Source organism: Sus scrofa, chromosome 1 (assembly GCF_000003025.6).
Source record: "Sus scrofa isolate TJ Tabasco breed Duroc chromosome 1, Sscrofa11.1, whole genome shotgun sequence".
NCBI classification, from domain to species: Eukaryota; Metazoa; Chordata; class Mammalia; order Artiodactyla; family Suidae; genus Sus; species Sus scrofa.
In genome coordinates, this window is record NC_010443.5 from 209,147,418 (window position 1) to 209,165,822 (window position 18,405).

The window sequence follows — 18,405 nt, forward strand, 5'->3', positions numbered from 1 at the left end:
ACTCCCTTCATAATATTTTTAAATTGATATTCTTTTTTTCTTTTTTTTTGCCAGAATAAACCACCCCTCCCCCCCCAAAAAAAGCTAAGATTTTTCTAAAGATTATTGAACAGGGTACTTATCCATTCATTTGAGAAACAATAAAATAAAATAATATTTAACTATAAAATATACTTTTTAACTAATTAAGTTAGCAGGTTTTTCCTGTCTGTTTTATTTTAAACCTCCAGTGCAATGTATATGGATTGGAGCCTTAAATATGTTCATACACTTTGACCTAGTAATCCAATTTTTAGTAATTTTGCCTTAGAAGATAGGCTACCCAGTGATCTATAGACAAGCATTCATAGCATTATAATAGATTTGTAAAATAAAAAAAATATTCAGTGGTATGGAATTAAATAAATAATGGGAAAGTTATGTAAGACAATGCCACATAAACTCTAAAGTCATTTGTTGAACATTATTGAATTTGGTTCCAAAAATTGTCTCTTTTCTCAAACATGCACAGGAAATGGTAGAGGGGAGGGAGATCCACCAAAATGTTAACATATGGTTTTCCCTGATGGTTAGTTTGGAATAATAAAGTTTCTTCTTTTTATGTCTGTTTTTCTTAGATTTTCTGTTTGAGAGCTACTTGTGTAATCAAAAGGAGGTTTGTGTGTATGTGACAGTGTGTGTGTTGTATGATTTGGAAAACAATTTTTAAAGATTAAACTGCTAAAATTAAAAATCAGACTAAAGTGTGTGTAATTGTACACTACACATGTGCAATGCATATAATTTTATAAAAGCAGGGAAATAAAGTAGATCCTAAAGTAAAGAAAGAATTTAGGAAAAATATGCAGATGACGAAATTTCAGTATTTTTCTAACTTAGGTCTATTCTATTAACTATCCCTCAGATAATAGCAGAATGAAGTTATTTCCCAAACAAATTTTTGGAAATGTAGGGCCACAATTCCCTGTAATTCTTTTTCAAGTAATTAGTAGGTGATTATTAGTATTTACTGATTAAAAAAGAAGCTATATAATAAGTAATACCACTCCCCTGGTGCATAGTCACTGATATAAGTAATAAAAACCCATTTCCCTTAAATATACATTTTAAAATATACCACTAGCATTGAATTTAACAACGAGAACAGTGAAGCCAGATATGTATATATTAGGCGATATTGCAAGCCAATCAGAAAATGCTAGATTTTCAAACAAATAATGATAGATAATTATTATACAAAAACGCAATATTAGATAATCACTAAACTTTATTTCAGATGCTTGAGAAATAAATATCAAATGGATCAAAGCATGTACAAACCAGAAGAAACTGTAAATATGTAAAAAAAAAAAAAAGCTTAAGAAAATGAAAGTATTTTATCACAAAAGAATTGGAAATATCATGAAGGAAAATATATAAGAATTATAAAATTTAAAACTTTGTTTTTTAAAAAAATAGATGAAATCTCAAATGTAAAATTAAAAAAATAAATTCACTTATTACAAATCTAATCCTTTATTTATGAAGAATTCTTTAAAATTGTAAGAACTTTAATAATCCAATAAAAATATGAACGTAGGAGTTCCCATCGTGGCGCAGTGGTTAACGAATCCGACTAGGAACCATGAGGTTGCGGGTTCGGTCCCTGCCCTTGCTCAGTGGGTTAGCGATCCGGCGTTGCCGGGAGCTGTGGTGTAGGTTGCAGACGCGGCTCGGATCCCGCGTTGCTGTGGCTCTGGCGTAGGCCGGTGGCTACAGCTCCGATTCACCCCTAGCCTGGGAACCTCCATATGCCGCGGAAGCGGCCCAAGAGATAGCAACAACAACAACAACAAAAGACAAAAGACAAAAAAAAAAAAAAAAGAACGTATATATGGTATAAAATGATAAATGCCAAATCTCATTAACAGTCAAACTACAAATAAAGACAAACATAAGACACTATTTTTCTCTTATCATAGAGTAAAAGATTTTAAAAATATATTTTTATAATATATAATAATATAATATATATAATTATAATATATAGATATCATAATTATAATATATAATGTAATATACAATTATAATGCATATATTATATATTATATGTTTTATATATTAAGATATATAACATTTTAAAAATAGATAATATAATATATTAAAATATATAAAATATTATATATATATATATAATATATTTTAGCTTTTTGTCTTTTAAGGTTGCACCTGCAGCATATGGAGTTTCCCAGGCTAGGGGTCGAATTGGAGCTGTAGCCTTCAGCCTATGCCAGAGCCACAGCCACAGAGGATCTGAGCCACGTCTGCAAACTATACCACAGCTTATGGCAATGCTGCATCCTTAACCCACTGAGCAAGGCCAGGAATTAAACCCACATCTTCATCGATGCTAGTTGGGTTCATTAACTGCTGAGCCATGATGGAAACTCCAAAATTTTAAAATAAATAATATTAAATATATTGTGGCAGGCACTAATTTCAAGAGAAAGTATAAAAAAAAATTATATTTCTATAAAAACACTTGGTAGCATATATAAAAAATTTTAAGAATTTCACTCTTTGAATTCTATCTTAAAGATTTAACTATAGGAAGTTATTTAATAAACATTAAAAACATGGCTATACTTTCAGCTTTACTTATCAGGCTGAAAATTAGAAACATCCATATTATGCACAACAGTGCAATAGCTAAATAAATGATGATATTTCCACATGATGGATAATTAAACAGACCTGAAATTGAGACTCCAAGAAATGTTTATGAAAATAGCCATAATATAAGCTAAGTGAAAATTCAGCGTACAGCAGAGGTGATCCTGTTTTTGCAAATAAGTATGCATATGTCTCTGATAAAATTAGAGCAAATAGTTCCTGAGCACTCACTATATTCTAGACATTGTTATAAATGCTTTACAAGGTCTGCCAGTTATGGGTATATTGCCTGTCAGCTCCGCATTTACCCTTCTTGTCTGCTCTGTGAAAACTGAACTAGGCCCTTTAAATATTTTTCCTTTACCATCTGACATGGTGTTTAGCTTTGTCAGGAGAGGGTGCTCAAGAGACACTGCAGGAGGAAAGGGTTTTACTTCCTATATCCTAGGTTTCTCTGGCACCTGGCTCCTGCAATACTTGCTGTTTCTTAGTTATCTTCTCCTGCAATGCCAGTGGCTTCCCTTGGCCCCTCCTTTTCCCTGACAGTCAGGTTTGTAGCTGAGTGTCCTGTAAGACACTTTCTTATGAAAATCTAAAATGATTACAGGGGATCTTGATTTATTTAATTCTTCACCATTAATCTTTTCCTGGAAGTCTAGAGAACAGATTCCTGGAAAGTTCTGTCAATGTTGCAATGTATCACCACAGAAAGCTCTCTTAGATTCAGTGAGCCACAACCTGGCCCTCTTTAATAAGGTCTGGATGAAAGCAGGGGTGTGAACTCTTCCTTGAGAGCTCTAATGAGGATTATGTCACTTTTTTTAATTTAGTGAATTTTATCATATTTATAGTTGTACAACCATCATCACAACCCAATTTTACAACAGTTCCATCCCAAACTCCTAGCCTTTGGTAACCATAAGTTTCTCTTTCCATTTTTTCTTTTGCTGTACCCTTGGCATATGGAAGTTCCCAGGCCAGGGGTCAAATTGGAGCTACAGCTGCCAGTCTACACCAGAGCCACAGCAACGCAGGATCCCAGCCACATCTGTGACCTACAACATAGCTCACAGCAATGCCAGATCTCCAACCCACAGAGCAAGGCCAGGCATTGAATCCATATCCTCATGGATTCTAGTCAGATTTGTTTCTGCTGTGCCACAAAGGGAACTCCTCTGAAAGTTTTTCAAAGTCTATGAGTCAGTTTCTGTTCTGCAAAGAAGTTCATTGTATCCTTTTTTTGGTTTCCACAGGTAAGTGATAGCATATAGTGTTTGTGTCTCATTGTCTACCTTCACTTTGTATGATAATTTCTAAGTCCATCCATGTTGCTGCAAATGATGTTATTTCTCTCCTTTTAACGCTGAGTAATGTACAACATTTTCTTTATCCATTCTTCTGTCCGTAGGCATTTAGAGTGCTTTCATGTCTTGGCTATTGTATATAGTGCTGCAATGAACATTGGAGTACATGTATCAAAACCCTTTGAGTCATGGTTTTCTCTGGATAGATGCCTAAGAGTGGGATTGCTGGATCAAATGGCAATTCTATTTTTAGTTTTTTGAGAAATCTCCATACTGTTTTCCATGGTAGTTGCACCAATTTACATTCCCACCAACAGTTTAAGAGGGTTCCCTTGTCTCCACACCTTGTCCAGCATTTATTCTTTGCAGACTTTTTGTCGATGACCATTCTGGCTAGTGTAAGGTGGTACCTCATAGTAATTTTAATTTTCATTTCTCTAATAATTAGTAATGTTGAACATCTTTTCATGTGGTTTTTGGCTCTCTATATGTCTTCTTTGGATAATTGTCTATTTAGATAGAGGATTATATCATTTAATACCTATAATAACTGTAGATAATAATTATTATCTCTGTATTTCAAATGAGAAAACTGAGTCATTATATATGATCATACAACTAGAAACTGATGAGGCCAGAATTTAATCCAAGCACTTTGGCTCAACTCTGCTATACTAACTTATTTTACTTGCAGCCATATGCTATACTAATTTCTGAAATATTGAGTATATTCACATAGATACATAAAAAGACATTGAAAGGAAAAGCAGATACATGAAAACTGTAGCTATCTCAAAGTAGTGAATGTTATGTGTCTTATTCTACTCTTGGGAAATTTCCAGATTTCCTTCAATATGCAAATATTAATTTTAGAATAAAAGCACGTTCATATTTAGGTTGAGAATGAAATCCTGTGGTATCCTCTCTGGACCAAAGATATTTCAGTCTTTACATGAAGCCATGTTACTAATACAAAAAAATGCAGACTCTAAAACAATTCTGATAACCAAAGCCACTCTTATTTCTACAGCCTTTACCTCAAGGCCTTTCCTGATGTAGATGCAATATGTACCACTGAAAACATAATTCCAAACTTTCACAAGATCTGTGCTTACAGTACATTCAGCAACAAGGCAAGCATAACTATAGCTAAATTTAATTTGCATAATTACAATCCTACACAAATAAAAACCATTCATTATGGTTATTCCTGGCCTGGCTCCAGTATGTATCATTCCCCAGACTATACAACTAATATTATTAACAGTGTACAGCAAATTCATGTTTCAGGAGTTAACTATGAATATTATTTCCCAATTTCAAATTATGTAAAGTTATCCTTCATTACTCAGGGAAGTCTCTCTTTCCTCTCTCTCTCTTCTAGGCCAAGGATAGAACCCAAGCTGCAGCTGCAACCTGCTACAACAACACCAGATTGTTAACCTGCTCTGCCTCAAGGGAACTTCCAGGGAAGTCTCTTTTAAAAAAAAAAAACAACAAAGAGATTTGTCCCAAATTCTTTTTATCACATTTGATAGATTTCTCTCCACTTTTCAAGTGATTGTGTTACAATCTGTGACAGTTTTCCCTTCTGATTCGTGAAATACACTTCCATCATGGAACACCTGCCAGTCTGATAGAATCAATCTTCTAACATGCCTAATATTCTTACTCCCAGAAGGTTCTATGTTGACACCAAAATTATATTTATACTTTATAAGAAATTAAAGGAGTTCTCATTGTGACTCAACAGTAACGAATCTGACCAGAATCCATGGATGTGGGTGTGATTCCTGGCCTAGTTCAGTGGGTTAAGGATCTGGCGTTACTGGGACCCCTAGCCTGGGAACCTCCATCTGCCATTTGTGTGGCCATAAAAAACAAAAACAAATAAAAAAAATTACCCCCCCATATAAAATTGGTGTTCATTAAAAAAAAATTAAAAATATTCACTTTTCCTCTATACTTGCAGATAGATTCTGTCAACATCATGGAGTAAGTATCCCTTAGTTAAAAACAAAATATAAGCAAACATTTTAAAGAAATTTGCAATCACATAAGAGAGCTTCAGATCAAGCTTATTGTCTTAAAATAGTCAGGATTGTTAAAGTTGTACATTAGGTATGCAAAAACAGTGATTTTAGTTTTTCTACTCTAACTTGGTTAGAATACTGCTTTCATCTGTCTCACAGTTTATGAAAGGAGTTCCTTCTATGGCACCATGGGTTAAGAATCTGATGGCAGCAGCTCAGGTCACTACAGAGGTATGGGTTCAATCCCAACCTGGCACAGTGTTTAAAAGATTTGGCATTGCTACAGCTGAGGTGTAGATCACAGCTGAGCTCAGATTCTGATCCTGGCCTGTGAATATTTTCACATACCATGGGTGTGGACATAAAAATAAATAAATAAATAAAAACAAAGTTTGTGAGACTCGTACATGATCACTGAAGATCTTGCTTATTTATTCTTTATTATTAATTTTTTAACCATACTTGTATCATACATTCAGTTAATCAACAGATAGTTGCAGAGTTAAAAATATTGCCTGGAGAAGAGAAATATATATTCAGTTGCTAGATGAATTAATACAAGCATAATTTGTATACAACAAATATGAAAACAATATAATAGAATTTTATAGTAATACCTTAATCCTCCATGCTGGGAGACTGTTCAAATCATTTAGTCATCTGTGGCTAAAGAGATGGATTTAATTCTTCCCCTCTCCATAGTTCTCTTATTTTTAATTGTGCAGATTCTGTTTTTGTGAGTTTCTCATTGCTCTTGTCTTTTGCCACCTGAGTTAGAGACTTTTTCTTTTTCTTTTCCATATTTTTAGGGCCGCACCCATGGCATATGGAAGTTGCCAGGGTAGGGGTTGAACTGGAGCAGCACCTGCCAGCCTACACCACAACCACAGCAATGCAGGATCCAAGCTGCATCTGCGACCTACACCGCAGCTCACAGCAACACCGGATCCTTAACCCACAGAGTAAGGCCAAGGATTAAACCCATGGATACTAGTCGGGTTTGTCACCGCTGAGCCACAGTGGGAACTCCCTAGAGGGTTTTTCATATGTAAAAACGTTACTACTATTTTCGGAAAATTCTTATTCACTACATCTGCAGTTACATATTTTAAATGCAAAATATTTTTTAATGATATTGATACTGAAGTTTGTTTCCTCTGATTTGCTCTGCTACGTGACTATACTAGATTCTTATTACCAGTAAAGTCTTTGTCTTTTAATTGTTGAAACTACCTTTATTATGTCTGTATATCTTGCTTATGTCTTCTTGATTGTTCCTTCTTCTAAAGATCTATGTGGCTTATCCATCCCTTTTTTGTGGGAAAATAACTTCTAGATTGATCCTGAGTAGTAACGGATTTCCCAATGCCCAGAAACATGAGTGTCATCATACCTGCTGTGATAGATTAAAAGCGGATACAATTCCTTTGCTAAGCCTCTAGTTAAGAGGTAAAGATTCGAGAGAGTTCCCATTGTGGCTCAGTGGTAATGAACCCAACTAGTATCCATGAGGATGTGGGTTCAATCCTTGGCCTTGCTCAGTGGGTTAAGGATCCAGCATTGCCATGAGTGGGTATAGGTCACAGATGTGGCTCAGATCCTGCATTGCTGTGGCTGTGGCATAGGCTGGCAGCTGCTGCTCTGATTCAACCCCCTAGCCTGGAAACTTCCATATGCCACAAGTGTGGCCCTAAAAAAAAAAAAAAAAGGAGGTAAGATTCTAATCCAAGACCACCATTCTGGAGATGCCATTTGTAAATGCTCTCTCCTCAACAGTGCCAGCTGAACTCAGCCTGCCAGCCATCTCTGCCAAGGTGACAGACATGCAAATGAAGCCCCCTTGCACCCTCCAGACCATTCTACTTATCAATACTCAGCAACACCACTGAGTAGTCATGCCACGTGAAACAGAATCATTAACCAGGCCAGAGGAAATTCCTAACCTACAAAATCATGAGATATTAAAAAAAGATTGTTGTTTAAGCCACTAAGTTTGGGGGTAGCTTGTTATACATCAGATGGTAACTAGAACTTTCCTCCCTGGAGAAATTCAGTGATTTTATTATTTAAGAATTTCACAACCATTTTAATATCAGCAACACTAATAGGGTGGAGATTATGAAAATTCTGCTTTCTACAGCACAAATTGGGATGCAGAGACATTGATTCATCAGATGAAATAGGATTAAAGAATGTCCAGTTTGACATTTTATTAAGTAAATTCACAGATTCAGTTCAACTGTAAAACTATCTCCTGGTAGAACAAATGGATTCTTCATAGAATGAAAGATGAGAGTCCCTTTCTTAGCTTTATTTATACAGAATAAATCACTAAAATATTTCTCCAGGGTTAAGGCAGGGGAGGTGAAGGAGCATTAGGGAGGTAAAAAAGTTCAAAGCACGTTAGGCAATTTATCGGTTTATCAGATAAAATTCCTGATTTCTTCAAGTCCTTTGTTTTTTGTGTGTTTCTCCCCTGAGTAAGCAATGTGGTTCTTGCTACCACCATCATCACTATTTCATACTTGCATATGTGAGATAAAATCACTCATCTCCTAAATGGAAGATAAGAAATGTGAAGAGGTGTACTAGTACATGAGCTATCATCTCCATCAGAATTTGAACGATGATCTCATTAGAACCCTTATCTAAGAATACAGCTCATTGCTAGTATTTTTCTTCAGGTGTTGATTCCCAAACCAGGCTATGCATCAGAAAGCTTTTCAAAATGCCCTCCCCCCGTTTTTTGGAGTTCTCATTGTGGCTCAGCACTAATGAACCCACCTAGTATCCATGAGGACGCAGTTTCCATTCCTGGCCCCTCTCAACTGGTTAGGCCGTGAGCGGCAGTGTAGGTCACGGGCTCGGATCTGGCGTTGCTGTTGCTGTGGCATAGGCCAGCAGTTGCAGCTCTGATTTGACCCCTAGCCTGGGATTTGATATGCCATGAATGCGGTCCTTAAAAAAAGTTTTTTTTATTAAAATATACCTTTTTGCCAAAAATTCTTATGTGGAATCTGAGTATATGTATGCATGTATTGGACAAGACTCTTTCAGTGTAAAAAACAAAACAGAATCAAAAAACCCCCAAAATTTTAAAAAAAAGAACAAAAAAGGTAACTCAAACTAACTTAAGAAAAAAAGGAGCATTAATTTACATAATTGAATATTCTTCTCTCTTAGAAGTTTCTACTGGGGCATACTTTCTACTTTTAAATAACATGACTAATTTCTGTTCTTCATATTTTGGCTACAGAACTTCTCTAGTGACTTCATCCTGTGGAAGATGAGGACTTTATCACCAATTTCTGCCCCTTGTAGTCCTCCCTAAACCCCTCCACACTAATACTTCCTCTTTCTTATTTTGCAGTACAGTTCACATTCAGGGTTATATTTCTCCAGCTACATAACTGCCATTCACACATGAGCTGTGTAATAGTCATTTTCAATTTACACACAAACTGTTTCTTAGGAGTGTTCTCACAGTTGGTTCACATACATTGTTTTCAATGACTTTCATCTTTATTTTCATCTGGACTGTTTGGCCTCGAAGACAGATGTTATCTTGGGATCTCTTTTTGCCTCTCTCTTCTAATCAGTCTCTCACTTTTGGCTCCCATTTCTTGTTCTTTCTTGATTTATTCCCTTGAAAGTAAAGTCACTGGAAGATAGTATTTTGAAACACTGCACACTTGAAAAATATTGTTAGATCTCTACAGCTTAGATCAGGTATATAGTTAACAGAGTTTAGAATTATAATTGGGAATCAGATACTCTTGGAATTTGAAGGCTAATCACCTTTGTCTTCTAGCTCCTGGTACCACTATTGCTTAAGTTCAAGGCCATTGTGATCCTTGACCTTTTATATAAAACATCTTTTTCTCCTTAGTAGACTGTAGATTCTTATCTTTTCTTCCAAAGATCTGAAATTTCACAATTGTGTGCCTTGATTTAGGTCTTTTTTAATCCATTTTGCTGTCAGGGGACTTTAGGGTCTGAAAACCCATGACCTTTAGTTCTGGGAAATTTTCTTGATTTATTTATTTAGTGATTTTCCTCCCTCTCTTTCTTTTGTTCTCTATCTTTGCATCTCTGATTACTGTAAGTTTGGATTTCCCAGACTGATGCTCTTATTTTCTTATCTTTTTCCTATTATTTTCTACTTTTCATCTTATGCTTTATCTCCTGGCAGGTTTCATGTGAATAATCAAAATTTCTAACACAGCTTTTCATCTCTACCATTGTTTTTAAATTCCAGAACTCTTTTTGTTTTCTCTTTTTTAAAAAGGATGTTATTTTTTATGGGTGAAATCTTTTTTTTTCTTTGACCTTTAAGTGGGTTCAAAGATCATGTCCCTTTCTTGGGGGAAACCTGCATCCAGAAACTGGTCAGCGTGAAAGCGGCCATCCATTTAGTCTCACTCCAGGACATCTTTGAAGGACCATCCCTGCTTCAGAACTTTCATGGGGTCAGCTTGATATGTGATCACAACCCCACTTAACCTTCCCCAAAATTTCTTCCTTCCACAGATGTGCTTCCCATGAGCACTCCCTAATTAACTTTCTACAAGGTAATCTCCATTTCAGAATCTATTTCCTGGGGAATCTAACCTATAATACCATGTATATACATATATATATATGTAGTTTTTATTGAAGTATAGTTGATTTACAGTGTTGTGCTGGTTTCAGGTATACAGCAAAGTGATTTGGAATATATATGTGTGTATGTGGTATATACACATACATATATACATATATATATATATATATATATATACACACATACATATATACATATATATATATATATATATACTTTTTTTTCAGATTGTTTTCTATTACAGTTTATTGATTATAGTTCCCTGTGCTATACAGTAGGTCCTTGTTGTTTATCTGTTTATGTATAATAATTTGTATGTGTTATTCCCAGACTCCTAATTCATCCCCTCTACCACTTTTCCCTTGGGGAGCAAGAAGTTTTTTTCTATGTTTTTGAGTCTATTTCAGTTTTATAAATAAGTTCATTTTTAAGATTCCACACATAAGTGATATCATATGATATTTATCTTTCTCTGACTTACTTCTCTTAGTATGACAATACCTAGTTTATCCATATTGCTACAAGTGACATTATTTCCTCCTTTTTTGTGTGGCTGAGTAATAGTCCATTGTGTGTGTGTGTGTGTGTGTGTGTGTGTGTGTGTGTGTGTGTGTGTGTGTCTATAATCATATTGTCTTTATCCCAATCATCTGTCGATAGACACTTAAGTTGCTTCCATGTCTTGGCTATTGTAGATAATGCTGCTTTGACTGTTGGGATGCATGTATCTTTCTGAATTAGAGTTTTCCTCTTTTCCAGATATATATTCAGGAGCGGGATTACTGGATCATGTGGTAGTTCCATTTTCAGTATTTTCAGGAATCCTCCATACTGTTTCCAAAGTGGCTGCACCAATTTACATTTCCACCAGCAGTGTAGCAAGGTTCCCTTTTCTTCACATCCTCTCCAGCATTTACTATTTGTAGACTTTTTGGCAATGACCATTCTGACTGGTGTGAGGTGATACCTCATAGTTTTTATTTGCCTTTATTTGCCTTTTATTTGCCTTTATTTTATTTGCCTTTTATTAGTGATGTTGAGCATCTAAAATAATTTATTTTAAAATTTTTCTTATTTAAAAAATTTAGGGAGCACATAATATCAGTATCTTTAGGAATGTATCTTGGATTGATTAAAGTTCTCGGTAAAGAATTTTGTAATATCATGCCTAAGAATATACATCAGGCTATTAGTGCTCTGGAAACTGATTTGCGGAGAAGACTGTTGTGTATTAACAATGACTTTCTAAGCCTTCACCATAATGTCCCTATTTTCAGTACTGTATCCTGGCTCTCAGCTGTACCCAACATTCCCCAGGCCAGAACCTTTTGTTTTATTCTCCATGAAGAATAAAGCCCTTTCCTCTACCTTGATGGGAAGGAGGCAACTATCCCAGCTGTGGGAATGGGCCAGATGATGGGAGCCTGCTTCTGCTAAAAGATACTTTCAGTCAATCCCACTCTTTTTTTGCTGTTTTCCTCTCCACAAGTACTGAATGCCTAAGTCTGCAAGGTGAATTAAGTGGTTTTGTAGCTTTCCACCTCATTCCCCCCCATCATTGCTTTTGTTTTTTTGGCCATGCCCCCAGCATGTGGAAGTTCCCGGGCCAGGGGACTGAAGCCAAGCTACAGCAGCAACCTGAGCCACTGCAGTGACAATGCCAGATGCTTAAGTCACTGTACTACAAGGGAACTCCACCAGCCTTTTGTTATTGTGGTCTCCTCTCCCAATATATTTACCTTGTGTACTATAACTTCTTTTTATGTGGTCATATCTCTATACTATCATTTGAGAAAATATGCATGTTTTTATCAGCCATCTCAAATTAGAAGTTTCACATATTTATCCTTCCATATATGCATTAGAATTAGTCAATTTTTCTCTTTAAAAATATGGGAATCTTTATTAGAATTACATTAAATTCTAAATCAATGTAAAGGAACTAACATGATGTTCTTATTTAAAAACAAGGCATAGCTCTTCATTTATTCCAGTCTTTTTATGTATATCAGTAGAGTAATAGTCTTTTTAATATGCCCTATGTTTTTAAAACTTTATTCCTAATTTTTAAGTACTTTTGATTGATTGCATAGAGTCTTTTCTTCCATAATATTTACTAACTACATTTGCTCATAAAAAGGGAAGAGATTGAGTTTGGGATATTAATTTTTAAACATTTTTCTTGCTGAGCCTGTGGCACGCATGAGTTCCCAGGCCAGGGAGCAAATATATGCCAAGTCAGGGACCCAGGCTACTGCAGTGACAGTGCCAGATCTTAAAGCCACTAAGCCACAGGGGAATTCCTGGGATGTTAATTTTGTAATTAGGCATCTTATTGACCGAGCTTTGTTCAGTAACTAGAATATTTTCACCAGAGAAATGGGAGAGACTCATCTCTGAGACAGTATAAGTGACATCTGAGAAATGGCAAATAAGTTGTCGAGGTCACACCGTAAGTTTTCCTTAATACCACCCTTTCTAATTAACTCATCTAAGATACTAGAATTCAGTCTTAGAATTCCACTGTGTTTTCTTGATTCCTAATGACTCTAGGGACCATGGCTTGGTTTTCTTGGCTCTTGCTGAGGCATCTTACCACAGCTCATGTGGAATCTTAGGAGTACCTAATATTTCCACAAGGAAAGAATATGCATCTTCTGCCTAATCCACCTATGAGAACCTTCTAATTTGGAGACACAAGCCAATGGGGGAACCAAAGATAGAAGGAAATTGTAATGGATTATTTCCAGAGAGGCTCACAAACATCCTTCCTATATCACATGACCTCATGCATGAACTAATACATGACTCTTACCATAAAGAGGTCCAAGGTCTTCTCTCATGTCTCCCTAGTGCCTGTGTCATATCAACTGTCAAACATTTTGTGTAGACAACTGCTCAATCTACTATTTATCCTCAATCAGTTTCTGGATTCTGGATCTTTCTGCTATATCATCTTCCTTTAGTGGAAGGAAATGGAGCCACTTTGAATATTTCACAAGAGCATCCCTTCTGGTGGTTATCTAGATAAGCAGTGGCATTACTGTTAATGAAGAACTTAACTAGACAAACTTTTAAAAGCACTATCATAATTTTGAAGAACATTTATGGAGTTCCCGTCGTGGCTCAGTGGTTAATGAATCCGACTAGAAACCACGAGGTTGAGGCTTCGATCCCTGGCCTGGCTCAGTGGGTTAAGGAGCCAGCATTTCCATGAGCTGTGGTGTAGCTTGCAGAGGCAGCTCAGATCCCGCGTTGCTGTGGCTCTGGAGTAGGCCAGCGGCTACAGATCTCATTAGACCCCCAGCCTGGGAACCTCCATATGCCGTGGGTACGGCCCTAGAAAAGACAGAAAAAAAAGAAAAACATTTATTATCCAAAAGACATCATGATGCTTTCAATTCAAAACTAGCTAGTTTATTGCATAACTGCTTCCCACTTCTCATTACTGCATATTAGATCTGTCTTCGAAGGAAATAGATGCATGGCTATTTTAAAATAAAGCATTCCACTCATGGCTATTTAAAAGTAAAATATCCCACTCAGAAATTTTGCTGTGCTTACTATGCAAATACTGAAGCACTTATTATTATAAGATCATTTTTGTGCAACAGTGAACATATTTTAATGTGTTGTAATTGCAGAGTCCTCTTAGTAGTTGTTTTAAAAAGAAATCTCAAAAATGATAACATTGTAATCCCCTGTTCTACATTAAGCGCCATACTCTTCCCAAGATACTAATGCATAAAATAGAAAAGTAATAATGGGTACTTGAAAATGTGTACTCGGGGAAGAATATAACCTTCTAAATTACTTACAAATGGAAATCCATGCACTAGGATTGCCAAAACACATTTCATCACAACTGAAACTAATTTTCTATTCTTGCAAATACAATTATAAAAATATCAAATATATTCCAAATTGTAAACTAAAGATAAACTTTCCTAATTTCAACTTCACATAATAATACGATGGTGTTTCATAAACTATTTCTCTAACACAGTAGTTTTCAAACGTCCTTATAAAGGTGGATCATTTTTTCAAATATAACCTTTTTAAGAAGACCAGCTAATACAAAACAGGTGAAAAAACAAAGCTGCTTTAATTAAAGTTATAAGGAAAGGACCCAGAAGCCTACCCAACAGACACATTGACTTCCAGAATTCTGCTAACCATTTTTTTCAGAGAGGTCCATGAGGCATTTTGGAGAAATTACTGTTGTTCTTGAGATGCTTAAAACAACTAATATATAATTTATTAGATGTTCATAATTTATAAAAATTCTTTAATAATTCTAAAAGTAAGGAATGCCTTAAGGACTAACAATGACATAATACTTTATTCTTTCACCAAAATAACCATCTAGAGGCAGGCAAGTAGACTAAAGTAGGTATGAAAACTTCACAAAAGTCATCAAGGACCTAAGCTTCTTTCTGCTCTGCCATCCCTGATGTAGGCTGCCATCCTCAAGGTCACTGTGTGGTCCAAGATGGCTGCCTGATTATCCATTCATCTTACCTTTATTCCCACAGTAGAAAGGAGGATGGGGATAAAGGACAAAAGATAAAGTATACCCAAGCCATCTATCTCCCTTTAAGGAGTCTTTGCACCAATTCCTCCCAGTAATTTCTACTTATAGATCCTTGGCCTGAATTTAGACAGATGGTCACACCTAGCTGCAATGTACTTTTTCACAAGTTAAGTCTGTAGTTTGATTTTGCCTAACTTCCAAGCTATTAAGTTATCGTGTTGCTGTTTCATAGTTGCTGACAGAGGACAAGAGACTCTTGGGTCTTTATTATTCATTGTACAGTATATTTGTTTAGATTACCATAGTCCCTACATCCCATGGGAATTATGCCATAGGCTTGGATGACAGTCTACATGTGCACTGGGTTGTATAATTACTGGATAAGAGCACTGGGGTTTGGGCAAACCCAATATTTTATATCAAGCAGTAAGCCAGCCTGCTCTTCATCCTGTTTGCTGCAAAAGCAACTCTGAAAAAAGACCTAGGTCAAGAGCCATCAGGACCTCCATTCTTGGTATATGTAGCCAATACATGTAGGCATGATGAGGGCCCATGGTGAATTCAGTACAACCTTAAAAAAAGTTAGGGTTCTGTTACCAAGGAAGAAGGGAAGAATGAAATTGGATATAAAATGAGTTGTATCTGTCATATAACCTAATTATATTTTCTGAGATTGATATTTTATGTAATAAGTTCTATTTTAATGAGGCTTTAAATAACCCAATATATTCTAAAATATTAGAATAAAGTATTTGGGCGTTCCTGTTGTGGCTGAGCAGATTCAGAACCCAACTAGTATTCACTGAAGATGTGGATTCATTCCCTGGCCTCATTCAGTGGGTTAAGGATCCAGCAATGCTACAAGCTGCAGTATAGGTCACAGATACAGCTCAGATCTGGTCTTGCTGTGCCTGTGGTATAGGCCAGCAGCTGCAGCTCTGATTCAACCCCTAGCCAGGAAACTTCAATATGCTGCACAAGTGGCTATAAAAAGAAAAAAAGATCAATCTTTTGTAAAATAAAATAAGAATATTTTTTAAAAAGAATAAAGTATTTTATTACAATCTAGAATTACAGCTACATTGCAGTAATATATGCAACAGGAGCTATGCAATTATAGGTATGTTCAAAAAATTTGAAAGTTACCTTTTTTCTAAGAAACTATTGGTTAATGAGGTATTTAATTTGGGGCAAGAATTTTTTTGTGCATCTATTTCTCCATTATTTTCTGGGAAGGGATTGTTTCAATGGTGCCTTTGAGGTAAGCAGAGGAGATAATCATAGAGACACTGAGATGGCATTGCCTCATGTACCCAGTCTCACTGATTGGTTTACAGTCTCTATCCTTTAAAGCATTCCTACTCCCTGCCTACTGGTTATTTATTCATGCCATCTGTCTCCCTCTAGAATATGATGGAAACATAGGTCAAGCATAGTTCAATTCCAGGGTCTCTCCTTTGGCTGATTCCTCAACTTGGATATCTGTAGTATTTGTTTCCATACATTATCCAGCTCTCTAATCAATGTCATTTCATCTAAAATGTCTTCCAGACCACACTATCAAAATAGAAACTTAATGGAGTTCCTGTCCTGGCTCAGTGGTTAACGAATCTGACTAGGAACCATGAGGTTGCGGGTTCAATTCCTGGCCTCACTCAGTGGGTTAAGGATCCAGCATTGCTGTGAGCTGTGGTGTAACACTGCTTGGATCTGGCATTGCTGTGGCTGTGGCGTACGTAGGCTGGCGGCTACAGCTCCAATTGGACCCCTCGCCTGGGAACGTCCATATGCCTCAGGTGTGGCCCTGGAAAAGACAAAAAAAAAAAAAAAAAAGAAACTTCAGGGTTTCTTTGCGTCCCCAGCAGTAATAAGCCCAACTAGTACCCAGGAGGATGCGGGTTTGATTTCTGGCCTAGCTCAGTGGGTTAAGGTTCCAGTGTTGCCATGAGCTGTGAAGTAGATCACAGACATGGCTAGGATCCCACATTGTTATGGCTGTGGCATAGGCTGGCAGCTATAGTTCTGAATCATCCCCTAGCCTGGGAACTTCCATATGCCACAGGTGTGGCCCTAAAAAGCAATAAGTAAGTAAATAAATAAATAAAAATTTTATGCAACTCTACCCTTATTTTCCTTTATCCAGCTTTATTTTATTTCAGTGCACTTATTACCACCTGACTTTTTACTTTATTTTCTTTTCTTTTTAAGGTCATCAATGTGGCACATGGAAGTTCCCAGGCCAGGGGTCAAATTGGAGCTACATCTGCTAGCATACTTCACAGCCACAGCAATATTGGGTCTATGACCACATCTATGACTTTGCTGAAGCTTGAAGCAATGCCAGATCCTTAACCCTCATAGAGACCAGGGATCAAACCAGCATCCTCCCAGGGACAATGCTGTGTCATTAACCCAATGAGCTACAATGGGAACTCCTGATCACCTGACATTTTTTTTTTCTTTTTAGGGCCAAACCCATGGCATATGGAGGTTCCCAGGCTAGGGGTATAATCAGAACTATAGCTGCCAGCCTACGCCACATTCACAGCAATGCAGGATCCAGGCAGTGTCTGCAATCTACACCTTAACCTCCTGAGTGGGGTCAGGGATTTAACTCCCAACCTCATCGTTACTAGTCAGATTTGTTTCTGCTGCATCACAAGGGGAACTCCTGACATTTAAAAAAAAAAAAGTTTTCTTACCTACTTCCCCACACAAATGTGACCAATGTATTCCAATTTGCCTAGAATGTTCCAGGTTTTAGTACTATAAGTCTTGCATCTGGAAAACAGACACTCACTTTTCCTACCCCACAATAGGAAGTCAGCTCTATAAGAGCAAGACTTTGATTATTTTCCCTGTTGTATATATCCTCAGCATTAGAACAGTGCCTAGCACTTGGTAGTATCATAATAAATATTTGTTGAATGAATGAATAAGTATACAAGACCATTGGGAGTGTGTTGGTTAGAATTAATCTCCAATAAGAGAGCTGAAAGGGCTTTAGAAGTCAGTACCGTCCTTATTTTGTGCAAGGGAACACAAAATGTGAGTGAGTATATCAAAGTCCAGAATGAAAACAAATCCTTTCCTAGTTTGTTTTTGTTTCTTTCTTTCTTTATTTTTGCCCATGCCTTTTTGATGTGGAAATTCTGAGGCCAGAGATAAAACCAGTGCCACAGCTGCAACCTGAGCCACAGCAGTGACAATGCTGGATCCTTAACCCATTGTGCCATTAGGGAAATCCCAGCAGCTAGTTTAATGTAAGGAATTTTTGTG

At 36.5% G+C, this 18,405-nt stretch overlaps 2 long non-coding RNA genes across 2 annotated transcripts in view; both read left to right on the top strand.

Annotated features, from left to right (window-relative positions):
- The window catches only part of LOC106509172, a 29,427-nt gene extending 24,002 nt beyond the window's left edge, over nt 1-5,425 (top strand). Inside the window, exon 3 of the long non-coding RNA XR_001306470.2 lies at nt 5,341-5,425. This is a non-coding gene — a long non-coding RNA (uncharacterized LOC106509172). The remainder of the gene's footprint in view (nt 1-5,340) is intronic.
- The window catches only part of LOC106509171, a 258,892-nt gene that overhangs the window by 232,590 nt on the left and 7,897 nt on the right, over nt 1-18,405 (top strand). The window lies entirely within an intron of this gene.